Source organism: Equus przewalskii, chromosome X, assembly GCF_037783145.1.
Source record: "Equus przewalskii isolate Varuska chromosome X, EquPr2, whole genome shotgun sequence".
Taxonomy (NCBI): domain Eukaryota; kingdom Metazoa; phylum Chordata; class Mammalia; order Perissodactyla; family Equidae; genus Equus; species Equus przewalskii.
This window is the reverse complement of record NC_091863.1, coordinates 80884025-80905153: the sequence shown is the minus strand read 5'-3', so window position 1 is coordinate 80905153 and position 21129 is coordinate 80884025.

Genomic DNA, 21129 nt, shown 5'->3' with positions numbered 1-21129 from the left:
CCCACAGGCACCTCAGATGCCGTGTGTTCTAAACTGAATGAATTATCTCACCTTCCAAACATACTCTTCTTTCTGTATTATCTCTCTCACTAAATGACACAATGATCAGTTTCTAGAATAGGAGTCTCCCAATGATCCTTAATTTCTTCCTCTCTTGTTCACCTCTATGCCTAATCAATGATTGAGTCTAGTTAATTTTGCCTGTGAATTATCTCCCCAATTCTGTTCTCTCCATCTTCACTTGTCACTGCCTTAGTTGAGGTTCTCATAGGTACTTTTACTGTTGCAGTAGAATTCTAACTCGTTTCCTCCAATCCGTTGCCTTCAAGGTGATCTTTCTAAGACTCAGATCTGAGGATAATTTCTCCCTGGCTTAAAATCCTTTTGTGTCTATTCATTGCCCATAAAATCAAAGTTACTTTGGGTGACATCAAAGAAACTTCGTGGTCTGTACCCTGCCTATCTCTCCAGCCTTGATTTTGGACAATTTTCTCCATAGAAATGGAGCCAACTGGGGGTCTCAGAGCTCCATGGGCAGAGCCATGGAGCATAAATATGTGACTTCATCCACATTCTAATGCCTCGACAGAAACACATTTTCTAATTATTGCAGACATGATCATACATGAATTAATTTACGAAATATAAGTCATAGTTCTATTTGTTTTTACAATTCTTTGGCCAAGCTTTAAAAAAAAAAGAATGTCATGAGAATAGTCTCATGGAGAAACCTGTGTTTACTGTGTTAGATGGTTCCCCTCAACAATGTTACTCACACTATGCCTCTTATGCCTTCTTTACATTTTACACTTTATTGATACTGAGCATCCTCTTCTTTTGCACACCATAGGGCATTTGCACATGCTATAGTCTTTGCTTGGATTTCCCTTCCTCCCCTTTTCTACCTGGAAAACTCCCATTTAGCTTTCAAAATGCTGCCTAGATATTACTAGCTCCTGAAATCCTTCCCTGGTCTCATCTCTACTACTTCATTAAGTTCATCATCTTTTCCCTTGTTCTATTTTTGTATTTTGCTCAGACTTCAAATGTTGCATTTATTACACTGTATCATAATTGTTTATTATGTGTTTTTCTCCTGAACTGACTTTGAGATCCTTTAAAACATGCCTTATTTTTTAAAAGAATTGAATTAAAATAGAAGTCAAAGCAATATGCTGTGGAAGCATAGAGGGAAGAGTGATTAATTATGATCCAGGAGAGCAGGGAAAATGGCACAAAACACATGAACTTTCATTAGATTGTTCATTTATTAGCGTTATTTATTCAGTGTCCTCTATGTGGCATGCACTGTAATAGGGCCTGCATATATATTTAGTAGTGGACAAGACAATCACAGTCCTTGGCACTACAGATCTCAGAGTCTAGTTGGGGAGATGGAAGTTAAACTAAAAGGGAAAAAAATCCTGTAAATAAATTTAAAAATATAAATTATGAAACATGCTAAGAAGGAAAAATTCAGGGTGCTATGAAAGCACCTAATTTGGATTGCAGGGGTCAGGGAAGTCTATGCTGAAGAAATATCCCTTAAGCTCAGACCCGAATAATGAGCAGGAGTTAGCCAGTGAATACTGGGGAAAAGATGATTTCAGGCAGAAGGAACAGCACATGTAAAACTCTGAAGCAGAAAAGAGGTTGTGTGTGAAGAGTAAAAGGAAAGTCAATGTCGATGTAATAGAGCCAATGAGGAGGAAAGTTGCTCGAGATAAGGCCAAAGGGGTAAGCAGGGACCTTATCAGGCAAGATTGTATCTATTAGGACTGATTTTGGCTGCATTAACAGAAATCAAGTTATGGTGGTTTAACAAAATGAGGGGTTTACTTTTCTGACATAATGGAGCTTCAATGTCAGCAGTCCAGGGCTCATGCAAGTTCCACAACCCAAGCTTCCATCTTTTTGTTCTGTGATCCTTTGAGTGTGGCTTCCAACTTCATGCTTCCGAGATGACTGTTCCATGTCTGGGCAGGAAAAAGGAGAGAATGCAGAGGGCAAACGACATGTGGCAGTTGAGTCTGTCTTTTTCCATCAGGAAAGTAATAGTTGTCCTGGAAGCCTGATCTTGTAAGTTTCTGCTTATCTTATCGGCCAGAACTGGGTTGAATGGCCAACCTTAACTGTAGTGGAGGCTGGGGAGGTTTTCTTTTCCACTCAGCCTATTAGTACTCCTAACAAAATCCTGGTTTTGTTATAGAAGGGGGAAACATGTTGAGTAGGCAACTTACAGTTTGTGTCACAAGGGCCATGGTAAGGGGTTTGAAGTTTATTCTAGAACAATGGGAATTCATTGAAGGGTTTTAAGCAAGGGAGATCCATAATTCCTTTTATATTTACAAATATCTCTCTGGCTGCTGTGAGAAGAATGAATTATAAGCGAGCAAGAATTTTAAATGGTTGACCAGTTAGGAAGTAATTGCAAGAGATGATGGTGGCTTGGACTAAGGAAGTGGTAGTGGGGATGGAGAGAAGGAGATTTGGGATATTTTACAGGTAGCGTGTACTTGGTGACAATTTGGATAGACAGGGTGAGAGCAAGGAAGGAATAAACCATGATTCATGCATTTCTAGTTTGTACATTCGGGTGGAGAGTGGTGCCATTCACTGGGAATAGGAAGCATGAAGAAGGACCAGTTTAGGGTAACGAGTATGGTTTTGGACATGTTGCATTTGAGGTGTGTATGAAGCATACAAGAAGAGATGTCTAGTTGGCAGTTGGGCGTATGTGTCTGGAGCTCGGAAGACAGTCCCTGGAGTAGAAATATAGATTTGTGGGAAACACAGATTTGTGGATGGTATTCAAAGCTATGGGAGTTGACGACATGGTCTAGAGAAAGAGTGCAGAACAGAAAGAGAAAATGGCTCAAGACTGAACCCTGGGGAATCTTCACAGTTTTTATTTAAAAACATACTTTTAGAATGGCTTTCACATTTTTATTAAAAAAGATACATAATCATTATAAAATAAGCAAGCAATATAGAAAATTGCAAACAAGAGCGAAAAAAATCTTTCCAAATCTGCACCAACTAGGAATAACCATTATTGTGCCTCAGTTGCCTAATCTGAATAAAAGAGGATAAAAATAGCACTTATTTATAAGATTGTTGTATTAATTTAATGAGATAATCCATTTAAAGTGCTTACTCTGCTACCTGGCAGATAATAAATCCTTCATAAACATTAGCTGCTAAGATCAATGAACATTACCCTGGGTATCACTTTTGTTATATAGGATTAATAAATGGATAGATAGAAAAATTTTGATAGAAATAGTATACTTGCTATTTTTTAAAGTATGAACGTTTTCAAAATGCTTGAATTGAACAAAAGGAAAATAAATCAAAGTGAAAGTAAGGGAATTGATAAACTTCAGATAAATGTTTCTTCCCCCTCAAGAAATAGTAGACTCTGAAAGACTATTTTAAAGTTAAACTCAAAGATTTGAAATATATAAAGAGGTTGTAGTCATTATATTTTTATATCCATGTTTCAATTTTTGATAGTGTGGACTGATTCCCTGGGTAGTTGGTTAAGAGCATGGGTTCTGGAAATAGCCTGCTTGGGTTCAAACAAGTTCTGCCACTTACTAGCTACAAGGTGGGCAAATTATTTAATTCTATGTGCCTCAGTTTCCTTATTTTTAGAATGAGGACTAAAGAGTGCCTACTTCATTGGGCTGTTGTGAGAAATAAAAGAGTTAATACATATAAAAGACTTGGCACAGTGCCTGGTACACAATAAACTATTGTTATCAGTATGAGGATATGGGATATCACTATGAAACATGACAAAATGAGCCCCCTTGCATTTCCCCTCCCATCTCCTGATTTTTGTTGACTATATTATTATTTTTACCTTCTTATAGTTTATAACATTTACATTCTGCTCTCCACCTAGAATTCTCCAAGTTGTTTGGTCTTGGTTCTGTTTAAATGAATTCAAAGCTTACCACTAGTCCTTTTATCACAGCTCTTTTATTCCTGAGTTCTTTGTTTTGATATATCTCTTGGTTGCCTAGATTTTATTTTCTATCAGTTTTTTAAAAAGAGGCACTTGTAAGTGTTGCATTTCTTGAACTTTTGCATACTTGAGAATAGCATGCAAAAAATAGCATGCTTGTCTGTTGAAGGACAAAACGATACGATATGAAATTCTTGGGTCACTTCTTTGGTTCCGTCAGGAGTTTGTCGATATTGCTCCACAGTCTTTTGGCGTTGTGGGTTATACTGGTCCTTTAACTGTGGCCTCTCCATTCATTCTTTGGCTGGCTGGATTTCACTGTAGAAATTCCAGCATTAGAAGTCAGATGACGGAGGAGGAGGAGCTGCCAAATGAAATTGAAATAGAGTGGCCAGGAAAATGGGAGGAAAACACTGAGGTGTCACAAAAGCCAGAAGAAGCATGTGTTTGACAAAGAAAGCAGCAGTGAACTCTGTCAAAAGCTTCAGCAAGGTCGAAAGGCTGTGAAAACTAGGATTTGGGTGGGGGAAAATGTGGAGGAGCGTTCTGGGCTGCAAGAAGGACATGAGCAAAGTCATAAATGTGTATGTGTTTGGGGTGTGGGAGTGGCGAGTAGTCCATTGTGGACGGAATATGGATTGCACGGGAGGCATGAAGTTATGACAGATCAAGTTACCCAGATCTCTTTTTCTCATGGGCTGCCTTGTTTTTTCCTGCTGCCTCTCTATCTAGCTCTTCATCTGGATTAAAGAAAAAATATCTCTGGGTTATCTTTCTTTGGCTCCATCCTTAAATTTCTTCCATATTTCTCTATTTTTTCTTTCAAATAAAAGAAATTGGATTTTCAGTAATGTTCTATCCATAAAACAATTAATAAATTCAATAAATATCGAATATTGATTGGGAATACTGCAGTACATAAAGCAGTGTAAGGAGGAGACGTGTAAACCAGTGATCACAGCCCAGTGTGTGGCGAGTGCTATCTGAGAGCAGTACAGGGTGCTTGGGAACACAGAGGGGGCCAGTGAACCCAGCTTTGCAAGTCTATTGCGGGGGGGAGTGAGGGAGGGGTATTCAGGGCAGGCTTCCAGGAGAAGGTAATGAAGAAATTGAGAATTGCAAGATGAATAGCCAGGCAAAGATGTCGGCAGAGACAGCGTTCCAAGCAGAGGGAAATCATGGACAAAATCTGGAAAATGTGGAAAACAATAAAATGTTTGAACAAGTGAAAGAATTTTAGTGTGGAAGGAATGCTTAAACTTTTTTTCAACACAAGAGAAGTACATCCTCACTGGCAAATATCTATCAAAAGTAGGAAGTAATATAATCAAAGTTTTTCCCCACCTCTGTAAATCCTCCGTGTTAACCACTGTTAACAATTTAATAAGTATTATTTCACATGCTTTACTATTCAAGTGAAAATACATACTCACATATACATGTATGTGTGTATGTATATAGTATTAATAGTTTTTAAAATATATGATCCTACAAAGCATTCATATGTTTTTCTGCTACTTGATCTTGCCATTAGAAATATATCGTAGACATCTTTCCTTAACAACACAAGAACTCATTCTTTTTTAAAAAAATATTTAATTGAGGTCATGTTGGTTTATAACATTGTGTAAATTTCAGGTGTACATTATTATATTTCAGCCTCTGTACAGAAGAACTCATTCTTTACAGCTGAATAACATTCCACATGTATTGGAATGTACTGTAATTTATTTAACTGGTTACCTATTGATGGACATTTAGGACACTTTTAGTTCTTTGTGATTATAAAAAATGCTGCAATGAGTCCACTAGTACATTATAAATATCTTTGTCCACTTCTACAGGCATTTCTGCAGGATAGACTCTTAGTAGAGTGTATTAGTTTCCTAGGGCTACCATAAGTAACCACAAACTTCATCTTAAAACAACAGAAATTTATCCTCTCACAGGTCTTCCTTGCCTTTTCCTAGCTTCTCATGGCCCTGAGCAATCCTTGGCATTCTTTGGCTTGTAGCTGCATCACTGCAATCTCTGTCTTCACATGGCCTTCTTCCCTCTTGTGTGGATTTGTGTCTCTCCAAATCTTGCTCTCCTTATAAGGATGGCAGTCATTAGATTTAGGTGAAAAAATCACATCTCATTTTCATTGTAGTCCTGTTAGTATTTCTTCTGTGAATTGCTTATTAATATCCCTGGACTAATTCTGCTGTTTTTGTAAATTTGATCTTTTTATTGAGATATAATTCATGCACCATAAAAATGCACCATTTAAAATTGCACAATTCAATGGTGTTTAGTATATTCAAGAGTTGTGCAACTATCATCACTATCTAATTCCAGAACATCTTCATCACCCCCAAAAGAAACCCTATGTCAATTACAAAGCACTTCTCTCTTCTCCCCTTTCTCTCAGCCCCTGACAACCATTAATCTACAGTTTGTCTCTATGGATTTGCCTATTCTGGACACTTCATATAAATGGATTGTATGCTTTGTGACCTTTTATGTTTGACTTATTTTATTTAGCATAATGTTTTCAGGGTTCATCTATGTCGCAGCACATATCAGCATTTCATTCTTCTTTATTGCCTAACAATACTCCTCTGCATGAACAGACTACATTTTGTTTAATCATTCATCAGTAAATGGACATCTGGTTTGTTTTCACTTTTTGGTTATTATGAACAATGTAGCTATGAACATTCATGTAGAAGGGTTTTGTGTGAACATACATTTTTAAATTCTCTTGGGTATATACCTAGGAGTAGAATTGCTGGGTCATCTGGTAACTCTATGTTTAACTTCTTGAGGAACTACCAAACCGTTTTCCACAGTGGCTGCACCACTTACGTTCCCATCAGCAATGCATGAGGGTTCCAATTTCTCCACATACTTGCCAAGAATTGCTATTGTACTTATTTTTCATTACAGCCATCCTAGTGGGTGTAAAGTAGTATTTCATTGTGGTTTTGATTTGAATTTCCCTAATGACTAATGATGTTGAGCATTTTTTCATGTGCTTATTAGCGATTTGTAGATCCTTTTTAATATCTATTCAAATCCTTTTTCCATTTTTTAATGCTTTTTTTTTTGATGAGGAAGATTGGCCCTGAGCTAACATCTATTGCCAGTCTTCCTCTTTTTTTTCTCCCCAAAGCCACAGTGCATAGTTGTATATCCTAGTTGTAAGTCCTTCTAGTTATTCCATGTGGGATGCTACAACAGCATGGCTTGAGTGGTGTGTAGGTCCACACCCAGGATCTGAAAGGGCTGCCAAAGAAGAGCATGCGAACTTAACCACTATGCCACCCGACCAGTTCCCTCATTTTTAAATTGGGTTGTTTGTCTTTTTAATATTGAGTTGTAAGAGATTTTCTTATATATTCTGGATACAAATCCCTTGTTAGGCATATGATTTACATGTATTTTCTCTCACTCTACCAGAGGCCTTATTTCTTGATAATGTCCTTGATACACAAAAGTTTTAATATTGATGAATTTCAACTTATATATTTTTTCTTGTGTTGCTTGCACTTTTGGTGTCATATCTAAGACTCCATTGCCAAATCCAAGGTCATGAAGATTTATCCCTATGTTTTCTCCCAAGGGTTTTATAGTTTTACCTTTTACGTTTAGGTCTTTGACCCACCTTGAGTTAGTTTTTACACAAAGTGTGAGGTAGGGATCCAAATTCATTCTTTTGCACATAGATATCCAGTTTTCACAGCACTGCTTGTTGAGAAGACTGTCCTTTCTAAGTGAATGGTCTTGGCATCCTTGTCAAAAATCAATTGACCAGGAAGGTTTGGGTTTTTTTCTGGACTTTCAATTCTATTCCATTAGTCTATATGTCTGTTCTTATGCCAGTATCATGTCGTTTTGATTACTGTAGCTTTGGAGTAAGTATTTAAAGGAGAAAGTGTGACTCCTCCAATTTTGTTTGTTTTCGAGATTGTTTTGGCTATTATGGGTCCCTTACAGATTTTAGATTTTACAGATCTGTATGGGTTCCATACAGATTTTAGGATCATCCTTTCAATTTCTGCAAAAGAAGCAGTTGGAACTTTGATGGGGATTTCTTTGAATCTGTAGATTGATGTTGAGAGTATTGCATTCTTAACAATATTAAGTCTTCCAATTCATGAACATAGGATGATGTCTTTTCATTAATTTAGGTCTTCTTTAATGTCTTTCAGTTACTTTTTCTAGTTTCCAGTGTACAGGTCTTGCACTTCTTTGGTTAAATTTATTCCTAAGATTTTATTCTTTTTGATGATATTGTAAATGGAATTGTTTTCTTAATTTCATTTTTGGGTCATTCATTGCTAGTGTATAGAAATACAATTGGTTTTGCATATTGATCATGTATCCTGAAAGCTTGCTGAACTTGTTTATTAGCTCCAATAATTTTTTTAGTGGATTCTTTATTTTTTCACTATAGGATCATGTCATCTGCAAATAGAGAAAGCTTTAATTCTTCCTTTCCAATTATGATGCCTTTTATTTCTTTCTTTGCCTAATTTTCCTGGCTAGATCTTCCAGTAGATCTATTGGGTTTTGCAAATTTAGTTTTGGACATGCTAAATTAGAGGTTCTTGGGCATTATTCAAGTGGAGAAGTCAAGTAGATGATTGACTATTCAGGTCAGGAGAGAGATCTGGTCTGGAGATTCAAATTTAGTAGATGTTAACATAGAGATGTTAGTTGAAGTTCCTTGAAGAGATGACCTTGCCCAATAAGAGAGTTTGGAATAAGAAGAGGGCCTAGAAGAGAGATCGATATCTCATGAAGAATGGGGATAGGAAGAAGAGATCACAAAGGAAACTGAGTAGTCACTACCAGACGATTAAGAGTTAAGTCTTGAGAATATGGTGCCATGAAAGTCAAGGGAAGAAAGAGTTGCAAAAAAGTGGGAGTGGTCATTAGTTTGAGAGATATGAAATGTATCAAATGCTGCTGAAAAGTTCAGTAAAATGCTATCTGGGGCAGCTTAAAGCATGTTAAAATACTCAAGGAACAAAACTAGTAAGGTGATGCTCAAGGAACAAAGCCAATAAAGATGATAGTGAAGATACTAAAGACTGAGGGGATAATCAGCAGTCTATATTTATTTCAGCCAGTAAATATTATCTTTGGGTTTGGATTATACCTGAGTTTTCTGTGTATTGCTTGTGGCTTTTGGATGTAGTGGAAAACTTACTAGGGAACTCTTTGCTTGGCAGACCTTGTTCTAAAAGGGCCATATATGAGCAGGTTCCTGGTAGAAGAGGCCTGATCTACTCTTTCTACCCCAGAGTTTCTCATAGTATGCTCTGATTTGCGTTAGTATCACCAGCATACTTTTAAAGATAGAGATTGGTTGGTGTAACTACAAACCTACTCAATCACAATCCCAGGAGTGGTACTCAGGAATCTTCACTTTTTTTCCAATTATTTTAGTGAGGTCAAAATGGTTTATAACATTGTGTAATTTCAGGTGGTATATTATTAGTTAACAGTTTTTGTATAGATTGCATTGTGCTTTCCACCAATAGTCTAATTTTATTTCAATTATTTTACTGATGTCATAATGGTTTATAATATTTCATAATTTCAGGTGTACATTATTATTTATCAGTTTCTGTACAGACTGCAGCGTGGTCTCCACCAATAGTCTAATTTTTATCTGTCTCCATATATCCATGCCCCTTTACTACTTTCACCTCCCCACAACCCTCTTCCCCTCTGGTAATCACTAATCCGTTCTCTTTATCCATGTGTTTATCATCCACATATGAGTGAAATCATAAGTTGTTGGTCTTTCTCTGTCTGGTTTATTTTGCTTAACATAATACCCTCAAGGTCCATCCATGTTGTTGAAAATGGGATGATTTTGTCTTTTTTATGGCTGAGTAGTGTTCCATTGTATAAATATACCACATCTTCTTTATCCAATCATCAGTTGACAGGCACTTGAGCTGGTTCCACATCTTGGCTATTGTGAATCATGCTGCAATGAACATAAGGGTCATAAATCTCCTTGAATTGTTGATTTCAAGTTGTTTGGATAAATACCCAGTGGGATAGCTGCATCTTATGGTATTTCTATTTTTAATTTTTTGAGAAATCTCCATACTATTTTCTATGGTGGGAGCACCAGTTTGTATTCCCACCAGCAGTGTATGAGAGTTCCTTTTTCTCCACATCCTCTCTAACATTTTTGTCTTGGTAATTATGGCCATTCTGACAGGTGTAAGGTGATATCTCATTCTAGTTTTGATTTGCATTTCCCTAATAATTAGTGATGTTGAACATCTTTTCATGCGCCTGTTGGCCATGTGTATAGCTTCTTTGGAAAAATGTCTGTTCATATCCTCTGCCTATTTTTTTGATCGAGTTGTTTTTTTTTCTGTTGTTGAGTTGTATGAGTTCTTTACATAGTTTTGAAATTGACCCCTTGTCAGATACATGATTTTCAAATATTTTCTCCCAGTTGATGGGTTGTCTTTTCATTTTGATCATGGTTTCCTTCACCTTGCAGAAGCTTTTTAGTCTGACACAGTCCCATTTGTTTACTTTTTCTTTTGTTTCCCATGCCTGAGTAGACATGGTGTTCAAAAAGATGCTGCTAAGACCGATGTCAAAGAGTGTACTGCTTATATTTTCTCCTAGGAATTTTATGATTTCAGGTCTTACATTCAAGTCTTTAATTCATTTTAATTTGCATCCTTGATCATTTCTTGTAACAGAAGTCTAGTGGCAATGAACTCCCTCAGCTTTTGTTTATCTGAGAAAGCTTTCATTTCTCCAACATATCTGAAAGATAGTTTCACTGGGTAGAGTATTCATGGCTGAAAGATTTTGTCTTTCAGTATTTTGAATGTATTATTCCATTCTCTCCTTGCCTGTAAGGTTTCTGCTGAGAAATCCACTGAAAGCCTGATAGGGGTTCCTTTGTAGGTTATTTTCTTCTGCCTTGCTGCCATTAGTATTTTTTCTTTGTCATTGATTTTTGCCACTTTTACTATTATATGCCTTGGAGAAGGTCTTTTTGCATCAATGTAATTAGGAGTTCAATTGGCTTCATTTACTTGTAACTCCAGTTTTTTCCCCAGGTTTGGGAAGTTCTTTGCTATTATTTCTTTTAACAAGCACTCTGCTCCTTTCTCCCTCTCTTCTCCCTCTGGAATACTCATAATCCTTATGTTGCATTTCCCAATTGAGTTGGATATTTCTCAAAGAATTTCTTCATTTTCTTTAAGCCTTAGTTCTCTCTCCTCCTCTACCTGAAGCATTTTTATACTTCTATCCTCTAAATCACTAATTCTGTCCTCTGTAATATCAGCTCTGTTTTGTTCTTCATCTCCAGAATTTCTATTTGTTTTTTTTTTTTTGGAGTTTCAATTTCTTTGGTGACATATTCCTTCTGTTCATTAATTTTATTCCTGAGTTCATTAAACTGTCTTTCTGAATTTTCTTGTAACTCATTGAGTTTCTTTATGACAACTATTTTGAATTCTCTCTCATTTAGAATGTAAATTTCTGTGACTTCAGGATGGGTTTCTGGAGATCTGTCATTTTTATTCTGCTCTTAAGTATTACTGTATATTTTCATGGTGTTTCCTGAACTTATCCTTTGCCAAGGCATTTGTCATAGTATCAGGTCACAGATTCCACCTGCCACCTCTAGGGGTGCAGGAGCTGTGTTTTCTGAACACAGCATGGCTGTTCAAGTTGTGCCAATAGGGGTCGTCATCTGTGTTTGCCCACTGGCCACAGATGCTTGACAGGTCACACATGCATATGCAGGCAGTCTGATGTGGAACTGCTGCCTTGGTCAGGAACTGGCCATGCTGGTACACTACGCAGGAGGGAAGGGGTGATTTCTTTTTTGCATGTGAGCCTGCTCTGTGCTCATGGGAAGTCTTCCTGGGCTGCTGCACTTGATTGGGGCATACACACAGTGACTGATCCATGTCACTTGGTGTGGAGCCTTCTCATGGGCTGGGCTGCAACTCTGAAAGTGAAAGCATTCATGTGCAGGCTTGCCTGCCCCAAGCCTCCTCTCACAGTTGCAAGGCTGCTGTGTGAGGACCCATGACGTAAATTAATGCCAGTGGGGAGGGGGAGGGGATCCTCTCACCTCCTTCCACTGCTTCACAGGGATCCAGTACCCTCAACTTCAGATCTATGGTTATGTGGATCTCTCAGATGCCCTATTGTGCTTTGTAAAAAATCCTCTGTTGGTTTATGATTGCTCATTTGATTGTAACTTAGAGGGGAGAGACTAGGGGAACAACTCACTCTGCCATGATGCTCTGTAATCTGCATTTTAAAAATTTCCCTCAGTTAATTCTTCTACATACCTAAATTTGAGAAGCATGGTTCTGGAAGAATCACTTTCTAAAAGTTAATTAAGCTGACTCATGCACTCCAATGTAACAGAGAACAGATCTATCCCAAAGAGACACTGATTATAGCAACATGAGTTTATTTGGCTACTTTTGTGTACATGGGTGCCCAGCCTAATAGAATGTTTGCCAAGTGTCAAATATTCTGTTATGTTACCAATGATGTCATTGGTGTTGGGCTGAAACAATGGCGCCCATCCTCTGTAGGTTACTGAATGATGCTAAGGTCTTTCATTGCTCAGATTCTGTCTTTCTATATTCTTCACCTCTCAAGGTTAAGACTCCTTGCTTTCAGCTCATCCTATATCCGCTTTGATCAGTAACTACATCAACCTACAAAAAAAGACAGCTTAAGCATGGAAATTGACCATCAAGTCCAAGTCTTCAGGTTCTCTGTAAAGTGACTGATCTATATCAAATGATATCTAAATCCATTCTTAGATTGCGAACAGCATCTTATACTTTTCAACTTCATGCCTCTTTGGATTATTCTTTGTGCGTTCTCTCCTGTCCTGACCAACCAGTTAGTCTCTTTTCTTACTTCCTTATTGATTTCATGTATTTATTCACAGAGGGTGTTTTCTTTTATTGACCATAGCATCAAGGAAAGTTGGGACTGAAATGACCTTAGGAATTTTCAGCGCCAACCCTTATTTTTACAGATAGGAAAACTGAAGGCCAGAGTCATGAAAAATAACTTGCCCAAACTAACACAACTAGTTAGTGACTCAGCTAGGACCAGCACCTGGATCTCCTGAATCCCTTTCTAGGGCTCTTCCCACTATAGTAGGGCTAGTTATCCCCAGAGAAGAAAAAATAATAATTTTCATATGTTCTTCAAGTAGGACCAAGTCTGGGATGTAAAAGGAAGAATTGAAGGAAAATAGTGAGTTTCTTTTTAAGCTCAGTCTGTTAAAAAGATTTAACTTTCAACTAGTATATTAGTTTTCATTCCCCTCCTTTCTCTGCCAGAAACAATAAAATGACTGCTGTGGCACCGAGACCAAGGCAAGGTATTATACTTAAATCTGAGTTTAAATGATTTACTATTGAGTGGGAAGACTGTCTGGTGTACTGGGTTTACCAGGCTATTTCTGAATGCCACGGACCAGCCATGTGACCCTCATCAAATCACAACAAGGCTCCGTCCCTCAGTTTCTTCATTTTACAGGGAGGACTCTACTCCAAATGCTTAGGCAGAGACCAATAAGAAAGCAGTGGCTTGAAAACAAAAAGAAGTTACTTGTATTCAATGGTTATCACTTCTGGGTAACTTAGTGACTGCCTTTTACAAAGGGTAAGATTGAGGCCTAAAAAGGTGAATGGACTCCTCACTGCCTCATACTGTGGCTTGATTAATATTCACTTTTGAAAAATTAAAGAAAAATCTCCAAGATGAATAGAATGTCATATTGTAAAATGGGAGAAAAATCTGGAGTAAGAGAAGATGTTTTTCTTCCTACTGATCTTTTTTCTTTCTAAATAAGCCTTTTGGATATTACCAAAAGAGTCATTAGAAGTGAGCATGAAAGAGACAGACAGGAAAAGAAGGAGATCGTTCAAAGAGAATTTGACAAAAGAGCAATGACTATAGGGAGAAAAAACCTCAGAGAGACGTGGTAAAGTCAAGCGATTTGGGTGAAAAGAACATGTGGTGCTGTGCAGTAGTAGGTGCCAAGGAGGATAGGTGGAAAATAGCAGGTGCCTGGCCAAAGAGCATTTTAAATTTTTTTTTTTACTGAGAACAGTAGGAGATAAACGAGCAGTCTCCAAGGTGCTCTGGAAAATCAATCACAAACATCATCTAGAAGCAGCTGACTTAATTCATTCTATTTCTATTACAATAAATCTGACTGGCATATAAAATTCGTGTGCCTGGAAATGCTAGCCTGAAAAATTACTTTTGGTCCCTTGCTTGAATTTTTATGTGAATAAAGAAAACTAGGAAACCACCAAAAAACACAGAGAACCCAACTATTTCCTTCTCTGGAGAATATTTCAAGGCCCAGATCCAGCCTAGTGTGTGGTTAGTAATTTACTACTGTATATAAAATAATTTGTAAATTTTGGTTATCCAAAATGAGGACGCTGCCTTTTATGTATTAACATACAGAAGTTCCACCAGGATAGGTACTTGGAGTTTTTTTTTCTCATACTGGAGGTGGTTTTGTATTGACCCATCTGTACTTTCTAACCCTGTCTCCCTCATGTTCAATGCTAAGAAGCTGGCCAGGCAACAGAATAAATTAAGTGGTCTACTCAGAGGTTGGGCCCTTGACTGGGGCTTCATTAGCACTTTGGCTCAGCCAACTGATTCTAATGAAAGCTCCACTAAGTAGCTACGATGGATTGCTAAGCCTTAAATTAGAGCTACTGAAAAAGAACAATATCTTTCATAATATAAGCTTACTACAGATCAACTCCCACTGATGATAAGCAAATCAATTCAGAGTGGTCAGTCTCTTTTTTGTGCATTTTGCTAGATACTTGGTGAGCTCACCAAGTACTCTAGGAACATGTATCCTTCAATTCTGAAAAATGTTCATGCACTATTTATTTGATAATTTCATCCTCTTCGTTTTCTCTCTTTATAAACTCCAATTAGGTGAATATTAGACCCCTGAATTGAACCTAGAATTTTATCTTTTCTATCCCATTTTTTATATATTTACCTTTTGATTTTTCTTTTTAAAAAACATACATACTCTAATTTTTAGAGCAGTTTTAGGTTCACAGAAAAAGTGAGTGGAAGGTACAGTGATTACCCACATACCTCCTGCCCTCACATACACACAGCCTCCCCAACTCTCAAAATCCCACATCAGAGTGGTACATTTGTTACAATTGATGAACCTGCATGAACACATCATAATCACCCAAAGTCCATAGTTTACATTATCGTTCATGCTTATTGTAGTACATACTATGGGTTTGGACAAATGTGTAGTGACATATCCACCATTATAGTATCATATAGAGTAGTTTCACTGCCCTAAAAATTCTCTCTATTGCACCTATTCACTTCACCCTCCCTGCTAAACTCTGGTAACCACTGATCTTTTAATGTCTCCACAGTTTTGCCTTTTCCAGAATGTCAGGTAGTTGGAATCGTATAATATGTAGCATTTTCAGATTGGCCTCTTTCACTTAATAATATGTATTTAAGATTCCTCCATGTCTTTTCATGGCTTAATGGCTTGTTTCTGTTTAGTGCTGAATACTATTTCATTGTCTGGTTGGACCACAGTGTACTTATACATTCATCTATTGATGGACATCTTAATTTCGTCTAAGTTTTGGCAGTTATAGATAAAGCTGCTATAAACATCCATGTGCAGGTTTTTGTGTGAAAATAAGTTTTCACTTCCTTTGGGTAAATACCAAGGAGTGTGATTGGTAGATCATATGGTAAGAATATGTTTAGTTTTGTAAGAAACTGCCAAACTGTCTTTCAAAGTGGCTGTAATCATTTTGCATTCCCATCAGCAATGAATGAGAGTTCTTGTTGCTCCACATCCTAGTTAGCATTTGGTGTTATCAGTGTTCTGGATTTTGGCCATTCTAATAGATGTGTAGTGGTTTCTCATTGTTGTTTTAATTTGCATTTTCCTGATGACATTTGGTGTAGAACATCTTTTCATATGCTTCTTTGCCATTTGTGTATCTTCTTTGGTGAGGTATCTCCCAAGGTCTTTGGTCCATTTTTAATGGTGGTGTTTGTTTTCTTATTGTTGAATTTTAAGAGTTCTTTACGTATTTTGGATAACAGTCTTTTATCAGATATGTCTTTTGCAAATATTTTCTCCCAGTCTGTGGTTTATCTTCTCATTCTCGTGATAGTATCTTTTGCAGGGCAGAAGTTTTTCATTTTAATGAATTCCAGCTTATCAATAGTTCCTTTCATGAATTGTACCTTTGGGGCTGTACCTAAAAAGGCATCACCATACCCAAGGACATCTGGATTTCTTCATATGTTATCTTCTAAGAGTTCTATAATTTTATATTTTACATTTAGTTCCATGATCCATTTTGAGTTAATTTTTGTGGAGCATGTAAGGTCTGTGTCTAGATTCACTTTATTTGTATGTGGACGTTTAGCTATTCCAGCACCATTTGTTGAAGAGAAGATCTTTGCTTCATTGTATTGCCTTTGCTCTTTTGTCAAAGATCAGTTGACTATCATTATATGGGTCTATTTATGGGCTCTCTATTCTATTCCACTGATCTATTGTCTATTCTTTCACCAATAACACACTATCTTGATTACTGTAGCTTTATAGTAAGTCTTGAAGTTGGATAGAGTCAGCATTCCAACTTTGTTCTTCTCCTTCAATATTGTGTTGACCATTCTGGGTCTTTTGCCTCTCTGTATAAACTTTAGAATCAGTTTGTCAATATGTACAGAATAATGTCCTGGAATTTTAATTGGGGTTGCATTGAATCTATAGATCCATTTGGGAAGAACTGATATCTTGAAAATTTTGAATCTTCCTATCCATAAACATGGAATATCTCTCCATTTATTTAGCTCTTCTAAGTATTTCATTTTTTGAATGCCACTACAAATGGTATTATGTTTTTAATTTCAAATTCCACTTGTTCATTGATGATATATAGGAAAGTGATTGACTTTTGTATATTAACCTTGCATCTTGCATCTTTGCTATGATTGCTTTTTAATTCCAGGGTTTTTTTGGTAATTTTTTGGGGTTTGCTACATAGATCATCTGTCAGCAATGACAGTTTTAGTCCTTCCTTCCCAATCAGTATACATTTTATATCCTTTTCTTGTCTTAATTTGTTAACTAGAACTTCCAGTACAATGTTGAAAAGGAGTGGTGAAAGAAGACATCCTTGCGCTGTTCCTGATCTTAGCAGAAAAGCTTCTAGTTTCTAACCATTAAATATGTTGGCTGTAGGTTTCTTGATGATGTTCTTGATCGAGTTACCCTTTATTTCTAGTTTGCTGAGAGTTTTTTTTATCGTGAATGGCTGTTGGATTTTGTCGAATGCTTTTTCTTCATCTATTGATATGATTTGATTTTTCTTTTTTATCATGTTGATGGGATGGATTACATTAATTGATTTTTGAATGTTGAATCAGCCTTGCACACCTGGAATAAATCTCACTTGGCTGTTTTGTAAAATGCTTTTTATATGTTGTTGGACTCAGTTTGCTAATATTTTGTTGAGGATTTTTGCATCTATGTTCATGAGAGATATTGACCTGTAGTTTTCTTTTCTTGTAATTTCTTTGTCTGGTATTTGTATTATGGTGTTACTGGCCTTATTAGGCTAAGAAGTATTTCTTCTGCTTCTATCTTCTGGAAGAGATTGTAGAGAATTGGTATAATTTCTTTCTTTAATGTTTGTTAGAATTCACCAGTGAACTCCTTTGGGCCTGGTGTTCTCTGGTTCGAAAGGTTATTAATTATTGATTAAATTTCTTTAATAGATATATGGCTATTCAAATCAGCTATTTATTTTTGTTTCACTTGTGGCTATTTTGCTTTTTAAAAGGGAGATTTCCTATATTTTATCTTCCAATGTTTTGATTAAATTTCTTATTTGGACTTTTTAAATTTTAAAAGTATCTTCTTATTCTTTATTCTTTTCCCATAGAATCCTGCTCTTGCTCTATGGATGCAATAATTTCATAATTCTGTGGGGATGTTAATTGTAGCTTTCAAAAAGACTCTTTTTTAATGGAAGAGAATCAATTGGCAAACTCTCTTTCTCTCTCTCTCCATCCACACACACGTATATAGAGTGAGAAAGAGAGAGAATGAGAATTCAGTAGAATGGTAGAATATAAAGTTAACTTACAGGAAACAATCAATATCTTTACTATGTACAGGGAATCCATTAGAAGATATAATAGAATAGAAGACTCTTGTTGCAACAGCAACCAAAAAGGTAAAACATTTAGCAAAAATGCGCAAAACATATGAGGAAAACAGTAGTGAAAGACAAAAGTATATCTGAACAAAAGGAAAGACATGCTTTAGTCATGGACGGGCAAGATTCATGTTGTAAAGATATTAATTCTAAGTTAATTTGTAAATTTATTGCAGTCCCAATAAAATGTCAATTTTAAAAAAAATACAATTCTAAAGTTCATATGGAAAGCAAAAATAACTTGGAATCTTTGAAAAAGAAAAAGAAAATATTATAGTATATTATAAAGCTCCAAAAGTTAAAGAATGTGGTATTGGTGAATGAATAGAGAGCCAGATGGAACAGAAATAGACCCAAAAAGATATAGAAATTTAGTATAGGGCATCTCAAACCAATGTGATAAAGATGGAGCTTTTAATAAATAGTGCTGGAAAAAAGTAGAGTTGGATTCATAGCTCATGCCATATACTAGGTTAAACTTCAAGTGGATCAGTGATTTAAATTTAAAGAGAAATTAAACAACAAAAGTACTAGAAGAAAACATGAGTGAATTCTTTTGTAATTTTGGAATGGGAGAAGACCTTTTTAACTATGACTCAAAATTCAGAAAGCATTAAGAAAAAGATTGACTAATTTGACTACATTAAAAAAAGAGAAAACATCATGGCAAGAAACATCGTAAGCATAGTAAAAAATAAGACAAACTGAGAAAATATTTGCAATTCATACCACAGAAAAAGAACTACTCTCTTGTGTAAATTGAGAAACAACGACCAACAACTCTATAAAAAATTTGGCATAGGACATGAACAGTTATTTCAAAGAAATGCAAAGATCCCTTAAAAATATAAAAAGATGCTCAACTTCATTCACAATTGGAGAAATCCAAATTAAAACTTTTCTGAAATACCAATTCTTACCAGCTTGGCAACAATCCGAGAGTTTGACAATATAGTCTGTTGATGAGGTTTTTGGGGAAAAGAGCACAACTCCCACAGAGGGGAATCTGGGACTATATACCATAATTACAGATCTATTTTCCCCTTGACCTAACAATCTCATTTTTGGGAATCTACCTTATAGACATCCTATAGATACATATATTAAAAATTATATAGGTACAATGACATGGATTTAAAGTGAACCCTTTCTGGCACATGGAAAAAGGCCAAAAACTAAACTACAATAAAAGCAGAGATCATCATGTACCAATATTGAGAGATTTATAGGATACCTTTTTAGTAAAAAAACATTTAAGGTGAAAACCAGTATATAGTATACTATCTTTTGTGACATAAGCTGGGGAAAATAAAATATATACATATGTTTCCTTATGTTTACCTAAAGAAATATTAAAAAGACACACAAGTAGCTAATAAATGATTTCCTATAGGAGACTGAGGGTGGGAAAGAGGTGGATAGAGACAAGGGTGGGAGTCAGACCTCTCAGAGTACCCCTATTTACATTGTTTTGGCCTTTGAACCATGTAAATATATTATTTGTTGAAAAATAATAATAGAGATGAGTAATCTTTTACCTGCTTTGTCTCTAATTCCTCCTGTTTCCTTGTATTGTTTGCTTGTTTGGTCTTTTGGCCTGCTGGTATTATTGAGTGATCTCCAAATGACAGAATCTGAAGGATGTATTCTATAGGCTTTCCATCTCTCAAGAGAAAAATTCATCTTCTTATGAGCCAGATGCTTGGTTGCTGGCATTCTGGAAGCAGAGGAGAGGGGACAGGCATTGAGGAGTTCTGCGTGTAGCTTGCAGACTTTCATTTCATCCACCAATTTGCAGCTCCACATCCACTCCTGACTTCTAGGTCTGCATTGGTTCAATTTCTCCATAGAATGAATCTTTGGTGATGGGCATAATTGCCTGGAATCTCAGGTGCTGGTTCAACCACTTCATATACAGACTTTCAACTAATTATTCTGTATTAACTCCATGCCTCACCCTAGTTTTAGGAGCTGTTTGGAATCTACAAGATCTGGTCCTGTAAAAGTTCTTCAGGGTGAATCAGTTCTCTTCTTCCACCTCCTCCCCCTCCTTTTTATTGTGGCAAATGTATATAACATAAAATTTACCATTTTAACCATTTGTAGGGGTACAATTTAGTGGCTTTTAAAGTGCATTCACGTTGTTGTGTATCCATCACCACCATCCATCTCCAGAACTTTTTCATCTTCCCCAAATGAAACTCCATATCCATTAAATAATAACTCCCTATTCCCCCTCCCTTAGCCTCTGGCAACCACCATTCTACTTTCTGTCTGTATGAATTTAACTACTCTAAGTTCCTCAATATAAGTGGAATAATACAATATTACCTTTTGATGTCTGGCTTATTTCACTTAATATAATCTCTTCAAGTTTCATCCATATTGTAGCATGTGCCAGAGTGTCTTTTCTTTTTAAGACTGAATGATATTGCATTCTATGTATAGAGCACATTTTGTTTATCCATTTTTCAGTTGATGGACACTTGGGTTGTTTCCATCTTTCGGCTATTGTGAATAATGCTGCTATAAACATTGGTATATGAATATCTGTTCCAGTCCCTGCTTTCAGTTATTTTGGGTATATTCCCAGTAGTGGAATTGCTGGATCTTGTGGTAATTGTATGTTTAAGTTTTTGAGGAACTGCCATACTGTTTTCCACAGCAGCTGCATGTTTACATTCTTACCAACACCACACAAGGGTTCCAATTTCTCCACATCCTTGCCAACATTTTTCATTTTCTGTTTTTTTTTTTTTGATAATAACCATCTTAAAGGGTATGGAGTGGCATCTTGTGGTTTTGACTTGCATTTCTCTAATAATTAGTGATGTTAATCTTCTTTTTTGTGCTTGTTGGTTCTTTGTA